The 14,536-nt window shown below is 55.8% G+C and overlaps 1 protein-coding gene across 2 annotated transcripts in view; it reads left to right on the top strand.

Moving 5' to 3' along the window:
* The window catches only part of NRG2 (neuregulin 2), a 180,180-nt gene that overhangs the window by 116,102 nt on the left and 49,542 nt on the right, over positions 1-14,536 (top strand). The window lies entirely within an intron of this gene.

The raw sequence follows: 14,536 nt of genomic DNA, 5'->3' as shown, positions 1-14,536 counted from the left end.
CCAAGGGCACCCAGCAGGTGTCTGGGGACACTGGAAGTGGCGCCTAGTCCGCCTCCCTCCGGGCCCACATTTCTTTGTCATCTTCATCACACTCCCCCCACCCCCCTTCATCACCGGGGCTGCTCCAGTTTCTCACTTCCTCTCTCCATCCTGCTTCCAGCCCTGCCCAGGCCTGCCTGTCGCCTCACCTCTCCCCTGGTTTGCTCTCCCATTGCTGCCTCGGCTTTCTTCTCCCGGCCCCTGGAGCCAGGGGCGTCTCTCCACCCTCTCTTTGGCCAATGCTTTCTTCTCTCTCCTGGGCCCTCCCAGCTTGTCCTGGGGCTCCTCCTGGCATGGGCCTGCCCCTTCCCTTCCACCTCCTTCTCTCTCCCAAGAGGGGCTGAAAGGAAGGACAAACTCCTGAGCAGGAGGCATGAATTCTCTCCTGGGTTTGGGATTGGGTGGGCTGGGGCAGGAAGATGCTTCTAAACAATGGGAATGGAAGCAGAGGTGCCCACCCATCAGCCCCCCGAGTCAGGCCCAGCTCAGGCTCTGGGACAGCTAACCTGTGTCCCCACAGGAGCCAAAGGAAAGGGGATGGGGTCAAAAGGGCATGGCGGGGAGGCGTGGCCCTGCACCTTGGCACTGTTGGTGTGGGCCTTTGAGGCTAGGGAGCTGCCCAAGGCTGAGCCCTTTTCAAATGTCCTCATTCTAGAAGATCAGAAATTAATTTCCTCATCTGCTTAGTGGAATCTCTGTGAGAAAGGCCTGTGGGCTCTTTTTTGTTCCCCCCTTGAGGAGAAAACAAGTCTTGCTCAGAGCATCAGAGTCCTAAGAGGACTGGTTTGGAGCCTGGGTGGGATGGATGACTGATGTCAATCTCTCTGCGGTGCCAGGGCTTAGGGGAGTGAGTTCATGCACCTAGATGTGGGTGCCAATGTGCGTGCTGAGCGGGCCGGCACAATTCGGAGGGGAATAGCCAGGGCTTACAGGGCTGTGTGTGGCTCCAGAGGCATTCTCACCCGGCAGTCGAGTGTCTTCTGCAATGATCTCAAGCCCCTTACTCCCTTGATCACCCAGGTTCTAGTGGCCTTCCCAGGCTGGGGGGCAGGGAGATCTGGGGGCACTTCTCCCCATTTTGTAGCCTGAGTCCCTGGTGACCTGGAAACTGACCTGCTCAGATGAACCTAATCTCAGGGGCAAAACTGGGCCCAAGCCCAGGTGTCCTAAGCATCTAACTCAGCCCCTCCTTTTTGTCCAATCTATGCAGCTCCCTTCTCTTTGGCTGCCCAGTTCTCTGCAGCCTGTCAGGGAGAGGTGGAAGCATGAGCGAGCTTGTATGTAGGAGAAGAAATCTGTCGTGGTTTATAGGGATGCTGAAGCTGCAGGCCGGGTGCAGCTTCTGGGAGAGTCTCTCTCTGGGCCTGGTGGGCTGGGACTGACTCTCAGGCGCTCCTCAGGGCACACCTGGCTCCAGCCAGGATCCCACTGTCTCCTAGAGTCATGGGGTACGGGGCTTCCCAGGCCCTTCCTTGCATAATCCTCTAGGGTGACTGGGAAGTTCTCCGGTCCTACAGGGAGTGGCATATTGATCTATTTCCTCCTCTGGCAGCTTCACTGGGTGGGGAGTGAGGGAGAGGAGCCTCGTGACTTTGAGGCACTAAAAACGGGGTGGCTGAGAGTAAGAGTAGCTTCATCTTCTCCAGGGACTTTTAATTCCCCGGGCGAACATGCAGTGGCTCAGGGCTGGCTCAGGGGTGCCCTTTCTTGGGTTGGAGGTGGCCCTAAGGAAGGGCATCAGGCTCTCCCTGGCCTGAGGTCACTGACACTCTCCTGGAGAACCCCACCAAGCAGTGAGTCCAAGGGGAGGGGGCTCGGTCCCTGAGACCCCTTTGCAGGAGAACTTTACAGGTAATCCTCTCGGAGCCCCAAAGTCTCAGGTGGAGAAAGGGGTAGTATTTTTTTTCCCTTTTCACTCAAAGGCATTTTTGCACATGACTCAAACAAGTCTAAACTTTGCTAAACTTCAAAGTTGGCCGGTGGTACAGCCTCAAAGTGGGGGGGAAAATGTTAAAAAAGGAAAAAAAAAAGTTTGTAAGCCCGTTAAACATTGTGTTATTGCTCCTTAAAGGAATTGAATTAACTTGTTACGTTACTATTAGTGTCCCATTGTGAAACCAGGGTTGGGGAGAGGCTTCTTCTCTGGGTGATGTGGTCTCTGGGCCCATCCCCAGGTTTGGCTCGCTCCCATATGAGGTTGTACAGGGCATTGCACAACCTGTGGTAAGGAGGAGTTCCCATGGCAACAGGTCTGGCTTCCAGGGTCATTTTCAGGCTCATGGCAGGAGCCCTGGTCCAGGCTGGGGGTGCTCCAAGTGCCTGCTGTCCTTCCCGCCAGGAAGCCTTTGCTCCAGGAACTGGGGGGCGGGGCCGTGGGAGCCCTGCCAGCACACCTCGTGGTGCCCTGTGACTCTCCACCTGCCTGCGACCGAGGCATCAAGTAGCCATCACAGGGCTACGGGGATTGTGCAGGGCCCGAGGCCAGTGGGTGGCCTTGAGGAGGCCGTTTCTCTACTCTCTCCTTTTCCACATCTTCTTGAGCCACACCGTGGAGCTCTGCTAAAGAGTCTGTGCTCTGGGTACCCAACCGCATAGGTGCCTCACCCTGCTCTGCCACTTACTAGTCGTTTGACGTGGACAAATAAAAATAACTTCACCTCTCTGTGCCCCAGTTTCCCATTTTCCTCTGCAAAATGGGGATAATGATACTTATTTATAGTGTTGTTGTAAAGAATTAAGTGAATTAATACTATAATGTTAGCTATTCTTACTACTACTGCTTCCGTCGCCTTTGCCCCCTGGTTCAAGCTCTTACGTGACCCTCACAATGTTCAGAGCCTGTCCCCTAGTAGGCTCTATTTAATAAAGATAGTTAATGGTTGACCTGCTGAGCGCCGTGAGCTCTGGCTTACACTAGGTGCCCAGTAAGTGTTTGCCATATTACTTATTAGTAACTCCCATAGCCTCCTCATATCAACCTGGTCTGTTCATGGTCTCCTTAGCCAGTGCCCAGTGACTGCTTCCCCTAGGTCTTTGCCATATCTCACCCACTGGAACCCTTCCCCTGCCCCCTATCGAAATCCTCCCCACCTTGGAAGCCCTTCTTCAAGCCCCACCTCCCTCAGGAGTATGTGTGGATATCCCAGCCCATGGAGAGTGCTCATGCCCCCGTGGAGTTGCCGTGGCATTTCTGACTCGTATCGTGCATCGAGACTGAGCCATGAGAGCTCTGGCTGCAGGCTCCTACTTGGAGCCATGTTGTCTTGCTGCTGCCCTTGGGCCTTTCTTCACTAGTGGAAGGGGGTCACTCGTCTGACCCATAGGGAGGTACAGGCCACCTCCCATGTGCCAGGTGCTGGGCTCCCAGCCCTAAAGGGGCCTGACTCTAGCGGTGGAGACAGAGGTAGAAACTAAAAACAGGGACTCCCCTGGCGGTCCAGTGGTTATGACTGCGCGCTCCCACTGCAGGGGGCGCGGGTTCGATCCCTAGTCGGGGAACTAAGATCCCCTGCGTGGTGCGGCCAAAAACAAAGGGAGGGGGGACTAAAAACAATACACAGTGATGTATTCTTATAGAGATACATAAAAAGTACTAGGAAGCAGAGGATCGGGTGATTGCCCTCTCCCACCCCTCACAAACGCTGCTTAAAAGCTTTTGGAAGCAGACCATTGCTCTTGGGATAAACCCCAATACCATTACTGCACCTACAGTATCCTGCTTGATCTGACCGCTGCTTGCCTTCTCTCCAGGCTCCTTCCACACGTGTGTGCCACCCCACATCCCCCCACACCCCAGGTGCACACACACTTACCTTACATGCAGATACACATACCCCATACACACACTTACATACACTCAAACGCATACACCCATATACACACGCATACACACCCCTCAGCACACTGACTGTTTTTTGGTTTTGCAAAGGCGCAAAAAGCTCCTTCCTGCCCCATAGCCACTGGAGGTACTGTTGCTTCTGCCAGGAATGCTCTTTCCCACCTCCCTTCAGTCCAGCCAACTCCAGCTCATTCTTTGAATCCCAGTTTAAATATTTCCTAGGGAATGACTTCCCTCACTACAATCTGTTTCCTCTATCAACCTGTATGTCAACATATAGAAACATTTGTTTGAGCGAGCGTCTCTTCAGTATTTAACACAAATTTTAATTAATTCATTATTTGTGTAATTAGTTGTTTGTCCATCCCCACCAAGACTGTAATCTTCATGTAAGTAGGCCCATGTTTGTCTTGCTCACAGCCAATCCCCAGCACATAGCACTGGGCCTGAAACACAATAAGCCTTACTACATATTGGCTAAATGATTGAACAGAGAGGGTAGCCAGGCCAGGCCAGGGAGGCAGGAAGGGGGGAAGGCCATTCTGGGAAGAGAGATTAGTCTGTGCAAAGATACGGAGAGGAGACAATATGGTGTGTTTGGCTTGTAAGTAAATGTGGCTAAGGCACAGGATTAGAGGCTAGAAGGCTTTGAGCTGGGGCCCAATGGAACAGGGCTTTGGATATCAATGAGGAGCTTAGGTTTAACCTGTAGGCAATAGTAAGTGATCTGGTTTGTGTTTTAGCAAGCTCACTCTGATGGCCTTGAGGAGGTCAGAACTGAGAGGGCAAGACTTCAAGCAAGGAGACCAGAGTCTGTGGGACAGGAGGAGAGAGTAAACTGAGGGAGTGACCGCGTGGCTGGGGAGGGATGGATGTGAATGCCAACTTGGAAGCTGAATGAATATGGGAGGAGTGAGACCTGGACTCTGGCTCTGCCCAGGACCCCTCGCTGCCCACCTCACAGAGAACAGTGCTACCTGAATTGAAGTGAGTGCTCACTGTACCCCAGTTGGGATGTGGGAGGAGGGATATCTCTTACACTTGGTCTTCCCAGAGCTGGCCCCTGATGGGACAGGCTTGAGGCCCCAAGAGCACTAGAGTTCAGCCGTCTGCGTGGGCACTGCCTGCATCTTTTCTCTTTCTGTGTCCATGCCCCCCCACTCCCCCACCCCCGCCCCTCCCCATTTGGCCTCAAGGTTGGCCAGGCCCCCAGGCAGCCCTGGAGCCTCAGAGTCTCTGGCCTTGACCCAGAGTCCTAACCTGCTCCAGGCTCTCCTAAGGAGGACACTGTCCAGAGTAGCCTTGGGACCCTCTCCTGAGGAGGCAGAGGACTGGCTAAGATGATCTTTGACTCTGATTCCAGTTGGGATGGCTGTAAGGGGACACCTCAGGCAGAGCGAGGCCGGCAAACCGCAGGCTCAGGCTTTCTGGGAGCCAGAAGAGGGCGAGCCTCTTCTATGTAACCCTTTCAGCACCACACCCAGGCAGGAGGCAGGACGCTGTCCTTTCTGACAGCCCTCGTCCATTGGCTTGTGCGAGGTGTGCTGGCGGGCAGGGGGGTTCCAGTGTCTGAATTCACCATCACAGGCCTTGAAGAGAAGAGCCAGCTGGTGCTGGCAGCCTGGGCTGTCAGTGTGTGTGGGAGGGGGCGCTACTAGCCACCTGGGGCACCCAGGTTTCTCTCTGGCTGCAGCCTGCGCTGGCGGGGAGGGGGTCCTGGGCCACAGACCCCTGCAGCCAGGCACAAATGGTGGCTCCACCATTAAAAGGTATTGCCCCGGTTGGTGGGATCCCAGGGGGTTGCAGCCAGACCTTCAGGGATGAGGAGGCACAGGCACACTGCCCCTGAGGTCGGGGTGGGCGGGCAGGCTGGTGGGCGCACGAAGCAGTGGAGACAGACTGCAAAAAGCAAGAGTGCTTCCCATTCCGCTGGGCTGGTCAGTGGGCTTCATTTCGGTCCCTCCCTAGGCTGTACTCTCGCTGTCTCCCCACCCCCATGCTGTCCTCAGCCTGGCCCTCGCTGGGGGATCTCTACTCCCCCTCCTCAGTCACGGCTCAGGCCCCCAGCCCAGCTCCAGCCCTCTCTCCGGGCGAGGAGGTCGTGGCGCTCTGTTTGGGCGCCGGTCCTGTCTCCCTCGGTGGGCCCCGGGAGGGGTCCAAGGCCAAACCCGGCCGCGCGCAGCCCCGGCAGCCGGGGCCGGTAGGGGGCTGGGTGGTGAGGGCGTTGGGCGCGGGAAGGGAAGAGTTAAGGCTTGGCGCTCCCCTCCCCCGGAGGGTGTGACCGCCTATAAGAAAGGCTGCCGCGCTCCGGCACTGGGGCTGCAGGCGGCGGGGGCGCAGCGCGGCTGCGGAGAGCTCAGGCCGTACCCCTGCCTCCCGTGCCCCGCGCCTCGCATCTCGAATCGGTCCCATCACCCGGGACCCGGGGCAGAATGTCGGAGTCCAGGAGGAGGGGCCGAGGCCGCACCAAGAAGCACCGAGAGGGGAGGAAGCTGGAGCTCGAACCTGGGGAGAAAGGTAGGGCACCTCGGCGCACCCAGACACCCCGTTTCCCTGGGAGAAACCTGCCGCCCTCTCACCCGCCCCCAGCGCCTCGCGGCTGAGTCCGGGGCTGTGCGAGCGGCCGCCGAGGTGACAGGCACCGAGGGGCGCGGGTGCCTGCGTGCAAGCGGGTCTCCGCGGCTGGGCAGGCAAAGGACTGCGCACTCGGAGCCGGTCGGTGGCTGTGCGCGCCTGTCCCCGGGCCGCCGCCTCCCGACGGAGTGGGCGGGAAAGAGGCGCGACCCGAGCGGACCGGCCTGCCGGCGAGGACCCCGCAGCTAGTAGCAAAGTGGGGCCGGGGCGATGACCAAAAGACAGCGGACAGGCAGACGCGGGGCCTGGCCTGGCCGCAGCGCTCAGGGAGCTGTCACTGTCTTCCTGTCCTCAGAGTGTGTTCTGGGCTCGCTGCCACCCATGTGCCACACCTCCATGAGTTCTGCTCAGCCACTGGAGCAAGGGCAGCATTGCCTGCCACCTCCCGAGAAGGGATGCCCTGTCCTGGAGAGCCCCAGGGAGTAGGGAGCCCCTGCTTCTGTGACAGGTATTTCCCTTAGAACTGGACCAGGCATCAGGCAGTTGTCCCCTTTGGTCTTCAGGAGTGACTCCCTTGGGTTCTGGGAGGTGAGAAGTTGCTCTGAGTGAGCAGAGCCTGTGCTGAGACCCACTTTGGTGCCCTCCCTGGGCAGCTGCAGGGGGGAAGGAGGAGGGGGTGTCCATTCAGTGCACTGGTCTTGGGCTTCCAAGGGATGGGCCTAAGGTGTGCAGGTCCTCCCCTCCAGAACTAGGCTTGCATTATTGGGATGCAGTTGGGAAACCTCGGGTTCTCACTTTTTTCTTTTTCAGGCAAGCATTTTGTTAATGCCTATTTTGTACTTGTCAGCAGGCCAGGCATGTTCAGATGGTTCATCTCCATTTAATCCTCATAATAATCCTGGGGGTAGGTGATCCCAGCCCCATTTTACAGAGGGAGCAACTGAGGCTTATTGAGGTTAGAGTCACAAAGTAAGTTCCAGAGATAGGTCTTGGAGCTTCCAATCAGCATTCCTGGACAATGATGCCTATTTTACAGGGTCTCTGTCTCTCACTAGAGTTCCCGCCAGAGCTGCAACATAAAAATGTCTTCAAAAGAGCACTGGACTGGGAGTTGGGAAGCTTCAGCTGTGGTTGAGAATTTGGCCAAATTCCTTTCCTTTCCTGAATTTCTGTGTAATGCAGGAGAAAGGGTAGCAAGGTAGCCGGTGAGGTCTCTTTATTGGGAAAAGCCTAGGAGTTAAACACTGCCTACAGCCCAGTAGAGAGAAGAAACTAAGGGAGTTTTAAAGGCCAGGCTATCTTCTCTTCTTCATAAAGAAAGCCTCTTTGCCCATTTCTGCTGGATGAGTGTGTCTAGGAGTCCTCTGTAAGGTAATGGACACTGTGGGTCTGCCCTGACCATACAAATGTGAGGCAGCTTAGTCTAGGTTCATGTAGTGTGGATGACCTCCAATCTGAGATCTGAAGGAATTCAGGGTGCCTATTTTCAGGATCAGAATTCATGGCTTTGGCTCAGTGAGCCACCCTCTTCTCCCACCCCACCATACACATCCTCGTGTGGGCACCTTGGAAGGCTGGCTAGTTAAGGGCACCCTTCCAATGTCAAGTTTGCAGGAGCTGAGCTGGTAGCAAGCCACATGGGCTTCAGCTGATAGGGCCGGGAAACGAGCAGCCGCAGAGGGTAGAGTATGCGTTGGGGCAGAGATGGGAGAGGGCTATGAGTAGAAGATGCCACGGGCCTCTCAGTGATCTCTTCCAGCATCTTCTACCCCTGTGAGAAAGTCCTTCTTGATGTCTAACTATAATCTTTCCTGCTGTCTTTTCTTCTCTGCTTTCTCTTGTTTCCTGCTTCCCAGTGGGCAGCTCTTCAGAATGCTTCTTTCAGGGAGTTGGCCGATCGGTAGATACCGAACAGACCAAAGGCCTAAGCTAGAGGACTTTTGGAGACCTGGGACACTGTGGAATGGGGGAATCATGGGGGATGATCATGCTCTGAAACAAGATATCAGGAGAAACCATGTCAGTGAGAAGCAACAGTCTTAAATCCCTGCTATGTAACTGGGTGGGTCTGATTTCAAACCTGGTAGGATGAGTGCTTAAGCCAACAGTGGCCTACAGAGCGGGAGGCCTCCCTCACAACTGCCCTCCAGGCCCATCTGAGGCTGCAGGGTCCTCCTCTTTTATGCTCAGAGTGCCCCTGCCAGGGAGAACACGGACACTGGGCAGCTGGAGAGGGGTCTTAGCCAGGGCGGAGCCACATTTGGTTGAAAGATTGGGAGGTGCAGACATGGAGAGTGTGAGCAAGTTATCCATTAAAATCTTCAGCTTAGACGGGGGAGGGAATTTGGAAAGTGGGAGAGAGAAAGGAGGGAACATTAATTATTGGCTCCCCTGTCCCTGACCACACATCCAGCAGCCCTATCTCCTCCTTGGCAAATAGCAGAAAGGGTACCGCTATACTCAAACCCAGGCCAGTGTGGGGAAACAGCCACAGGGGTGCCGGGTGGGACTGAACTGCAGGTGTGAACTCTGCCCCATGACTCACTGAGAATTCGTGGGGCCAATGGCTGGTATCCCGACCTGGGGCTGGGTTCCCCTCACCCCCCATTTTCCCTTATCCCAGGGGACTGGGGTAGGGGTGGCTGGTTAGCCTTGCCAGCCTTAGCAGCAGTGTTTGGGGGGAGGGGTGGAAAATAAGCTCACTCACATACCTGGGGTCCAGCCTCTGTGTGGCCCCGGGCACTGCCCTCCCTCTCTCTGGGCCTCAGGAAATGTGCTCTGCTCTCAGCTCTCACCTTCTCCACAGCAACGGCAGAGCCTCAGCCCTCAGGCCCTGTGTCTCTGAGAATCCTGAGAGGAGGAGAGCTATGGGATTAGGGTGGGAGGAAGGGGGAAAGCTGGCCCCAAAGAAACTGATAACCCCTGAAAATGCTGTGTTGTTTTGAAGAACGACTTTGGAATTTGATTCTAAGTAACTGGCCTTTTCCATGTGCCCCCTGAAAGTCCGGTCAGGGTTTGATGGAAAGTGTCCCTCTGTTGGAGCTCCCGTGTGAAGTGGACTCTGTGTCTGCCCACAGTAGGGCAGGGGACAGGCTTTGGTCTTCACGGGGATATGAAGGGGGATTAGCATCACTAGCTGAGCGCTCTGGACACATCTCATTTGAATGGGTGCAAAAAATCCTTGCAAGGTCTTTCTCTTTCATCTTTCCCATCTCCTGCCTTTGGTGAAGATAGCGCCCAGACTTCTAGGATCAACTCCTGTCTTTAGGCTGTCCGGGGTCAGGTCAGAGGTGGTCACGCGCCTGCCTATGTGTACGTGGCTGAGCCACATCTGGCAGTTGTTTTTGGCAGCCTCTGCCTCTGGCCTTGGCCCCTGGATGACCCTGCTGAGCCGGGCACCTGGAGTGGTCCTCCTGGCCCTCTGGGGCTCAGCCTGTGTCTCACACTCCGCTCCGGCTCCCTGGCACCCCAGGGTTCATTAGGAGCAAGAACAACAAGCAGAGAGTGACTTTGTACTGCCCAGCAGGCTTTCATCCTGAGAGCTCAAAGCAGTTCACACCCCAGGACTTATAGGTCCTCAGCCCAGGTCCCAGACACTCAGCGGTGGGGACGAGGGGACAGAGAGCCCTGGTCTTTCCAGATTGGCCCAGCAGTGGGGCTGGGGGCACACAGTGAGTCACCCACTGTGGGGGAATCAAGTGGCCAGTAAGTCTGGGATAGAAGTAAAATTGGACCGAGGGCTTCAGGCTGCAAGCAAAGGGGATAGTCTCCTTTAAAAGAGTATGAGCTGGTGGGACTTCCCTGGTGGCACAGTGGTTAAGAATCCGCCTGCCAATGCAGGGGACATGGGTTCGATCCCTGGTCCGGGAAGATCCCACATGCCGCGGAGCAGCTATGCCCGTGCGCCACAGCTACTGAGCCTGCGCTCTAGAACCCGCAAGCCACAACTACTAAGCCCATGTGCCACAACTATTGAAGCCCGCACGCCTAGAGCCCGTGCTCTGCAACAAGAGAAGCCACCGCAGTGAGAAGCCCGCGCACCGAAAAGAAGAGTAACTCCCACTCTCTGCAACTAGAGGAAGCCCACATGCAGCAACGAAGACCCAACGCAACCAAGAAATAAGTAAATAAATTGATAAAAGAAAAAAAGAGTATGAGCTGGGCCCTTCCTTCCCTCAGGCCCTCTGGCCCCTGTGGGTTCTATGAGCCGCTGGAGGAAGAAGCAGCAGCTTCCTGGGAAGCAGAAGCCCTTGGACTCGGATATTGACGAGAATGCCTAAGTGATCCCCACTTCTGCCCTCTGCGCTTGGTGCTGGGAGCTTCAGGGCCAAGTCAGGCCAGCCCTGACCTTAGGGTGGTGCCAGAGTGAGGAGTGTATGGAGGAAAAGGTGCCAGCCCAGCACTGGCAGGCCCTAGCCCTGGCCTCGGGTGGGCTTCCCAGCGTGGCTACCCGTGCCTGGTTGTCAGCCCCACTCCGCCTTCTAAGTCTCCTCTGCATTCAAGCACACAAGGCTGGCCTGACGAACAGTTGGCATAGGGAAGAGAAGGGTTTTTTTTAAATACTGGCAAAGCGCTGCCAGAACTTGAGCCTGGGGTCCATCAGAACCATGTGCCCACTGTGTTTTCCCACCATGCCTGAGCCTGTAGCACACCATTTATAACTTAGCAGGGGACAGTGCAGCCTATGCTTTCTGTCTTCCTCCAGCCCAGCCCTGGCCTAGCCATCCATTCATTCACCAAGACTTCCAGGTTGTGGCCACATGGGAACTATACACACTGCATGTGCTCTCATTCACTACAGTGTATTCAGTTCTGCAAACATTCACTGAGCTCCTCCTATGCAAATAAATCTGCAAACATTCATCGAGCTCCTCCTGTGCAAATAAATCGCAGCTCCTGACCTCAAGAAGCTCAAGACAGATCCTTACAAAATACCTGTGATTGCAACCAAGTGTAAAGTCAGAGATCTGTATGTGATGAGGTATATGATGAGGAAAGGAATGATTTGTTCTCCTGGGAGGGTGTAGAGGAGGCTCCTCAGAGGGGTGACATTTGAGCTGAGCCTGGATGGTGAGGAGGAATTCACCAGGGTGAGAAAGGGCCTTCCAAGAGGTAGGAACATTCCATACCCAGCCTGCTTGGGGCTGGGAGGTGGGAGAGGAGTGGGGAGAAAGGAGGCAGGTATCATCTACTGAGCACTTGCTGCGTGTCAGTCCTGGTTCTATAGAGATACTATTTTATCATCCCCACTTTACAGATGAGAAAACTGAGGCAGGGAGAGAGTCCACGACTGGCCTGTGATCCAGCATGACTTAGTGGTAGCATGGGATCTTAGGCTCAGGTCTGCCCCCTCCACCCTGCCTCGCCATGCACAGTCCACCTGGCTCCGGGCTCTTCCACAGTCCGTGCCTCTCAAGGCAAACCAGTGAAGGGCATAGGATGCTCTGTTGGTCCACTTGTTGGAGCAGGTCCTTCCCATCACACAACTGGTCAGATATTTACTTCCTGGGCTCTTGGGCAGGGTTTAAGGGTACAGAGATGGGCAGGTTGTGTCCCTGCCCTCACAAGGAGCTTGCAGTGTGACTGTGGCAGTAAGGTGTGAATAGGAACCGTGGAGCACTGACAGAGGGGCAGCCCAAGGCCTTGAGGCTGTACCGACAGGCAGGAGCTCCTGGGAAGCCTGAGGTTATTATGGTCAAGTAGTCTAAGCAGAAACCAAGCTCGGGATCCAGAGTCCAGCGAGATCTAGCACCAGTCTGGGTAGTTTTCTGGTCCTATGGAACCCCTTGTGCAAAAGGTGAATGTTTCAACCAGTGGGAACCCAGTTTAAAGCATAAACTTGGAACTTGCTAGTAATGCAAATTCTTGGGCCCCACCCCTGACCTTCTAAATCAGAAACCATGGGGATGGGGGCCAGCAGTTTTAGCAAGCCCTCTGGTTGACTGTGTTGCGTGCTGAAGCATGAGAACCACTGGTTAAGCTGTGGTCCAGCCTCCCAGGGCAGAGCCCTGCAGAGGGCATGCCAGCCCCACGGCACCTGTGCCAGGCACCATGCTTGGGGGCTGTCAGGGGAATGGGGTCGCCACCTTGTGGGCTGAGAGAGATGGGGACAGACCTAGAGCTGCAAAGTCAAGCCTGGCAAGGGCTGACACAGAGTGGCAAGAAGAGAGACTCATTCCCATCAGAGGAATCTGGGCAGGCTTTCTGGAGGAGATGGGGTTGAGGTAGACCTTGGTGAAAGGAAGCACTGTGCTGGAGAGATCGAAAGAGGCTCGGCGTTCCAGCTGAGGAAACCACGTGAGCAAAAGGGGGCAACAGAGGGTGTTTGGGAAATAAAGTGCAATCCCAAAGATATGCTGCTGAACGTGGTGTGTAGGAGGGAGAGATCAACAGGGCCAAACGGGTTTTCTGAGTGTCAGGCTGGTGAGTTTAGACTTCTCTGAAACAGCACGGAGTGAAGCGTTCTGAGCAGGAGGCTGACCTGGTCTCCCAGAGCCGCTCCTGAGGCATCGTCAGCCACCACCAGTTTGTGGCAGGATGCGCAAGGGGAGGACACGGCCAGGGCTCCTTCGACGGTCCCAGCCGATTAGTCAGGATGTGTGTATGGTGATGGGTGCGTACAGGGGGCATGAGCTTTGCCTTGGGATAGCTCACCAGCTGGCAATACTTTAGAAGGATTCTGGAGGTTTGGGCCTGGCCAAAGGTCTGTGACTTCTGGCCCAGTCAGGCAAGGCTGGATCTGAGCTCATGGGCCAGTCCCTTCACTGTACAGATGGGGAAACTGAGGCCCAGAGAAGTTCACACACCACAAGGTAAAGGGTTTGGCAGCTACCGGGCAAGAAAGAGAGCGACAGCTTCCTGAGACACTGCCCCCTCCCGCCGACCACGGAGCCTCGGGTCTCAGTTCCCTGAGTGCACTGTGGTCTCCTGCCCTGGTCCTTTGAACCCTTTGCCTAGAACACCGTCTCCCTCCTCTTGGCCAACTCCTGTCACCCTTCAGGCCCAGCACAGGCTTTGTTCCCTCCGCAGAGCCCTCCCTGGCCCTCAGGGTGAGGAGGGAGGCTGAGGTGTGTGGTCTGTGCCCTCACATCACCCAGCACCTCCCCATCACAGTACCGACCCCACTGTGTGGGCAATACCCCGCTCAGCTGGAATCCCCACCAGGGAGACCGTGTCACGTGACCCCCAGCACCTGACATGTCCTGAGTGCCCGGTACATGCTTGAGCGAAAGAATGACGGAGGCCGTTATCAAGCTCTTTCAACCCTGTACCCAGACACCTGTGGCCCGTTCTCCTATTTGAAGAAGAGCAGTCTCATGGCAAGAGGCTGCCCTGGCTGGGCTTCCTGCCCACGGCCGGGGTCCCCTCAGCTGGCGAGCAGCCCGGTGGGCTGAGCAAGAGTAGTCCTTCAGGGAGGCCCCGATTGCACCATCTGCTCTGCTGTCCTGGGGCAGATGTTTTGGCTGAGGGGGAAGGAAGGGACTGAGTTGCGGAGGAGTGTTGGGTGGGAAAGGGCCCTGGGATTAGCCGTCAAGGGACCCCACCCTTCCTTGAGCGCTCACAGCAGTCTTGACCTGGGCCACTGTGAGGCACCCATCAGCCACAGCCCAGCTTTACATCACTAATTCATTTGTTCAGCCAGTGATCAGTGAGCGCCTACTCAGTGCCAGACGCCAGGAGTATGGCTGTGCTCCCACACATCCCCTCCCTGAGGGTCCCACAGTCTAGAAAGATAAGAACCCACTTTGCTCTGAGGTAGAAAGCCCAAAGTAGGGCAGGTGAAATGCTCAGGGAGTCTGTGCAAGGCAGAGCTTGCTCCTGGCTCGGTGGATTAGAGAAGGCCATGCCATCTGAGGTGATCTCGAGGGACTTAGATGAATAAGAAGGGCCAGGTCTTGAGCTATCTCTCTGTTCCAGGCACTGTGCTAAGTTCTTGACATATATTGTCCCCATTTAATTCTCACCACAATCTTAAGAGGCGGGTGAGATTGTTCCTGTTTTACAGACAAGGGACTAAAGGCTCAGAGAGGTTAAGTAACTTGTCTAGTTATACAAGACGCTGGGCAGAGCCAGAATGCAAGCCGA

The sequence above is a fragment of the Balaenoptera ricei genome, chromosome 3, assembly GCF_028023285.1.
Source record: "Balaenoptera ricei isolate mBalRic1 chromosome 3, mBalRic1.hap2, whole genome shotgun sequence".
Classification (NCBI taxonomy): Eukaryota; Metazoa; Chordata; class Mammalia; order Artiodactyla; family Balaenopteridae; genus Balaenoptera; species Balaenoptera ricei.
This window is presented reverse-complemented; position numbering and strand designations above follow the sequence as displayed.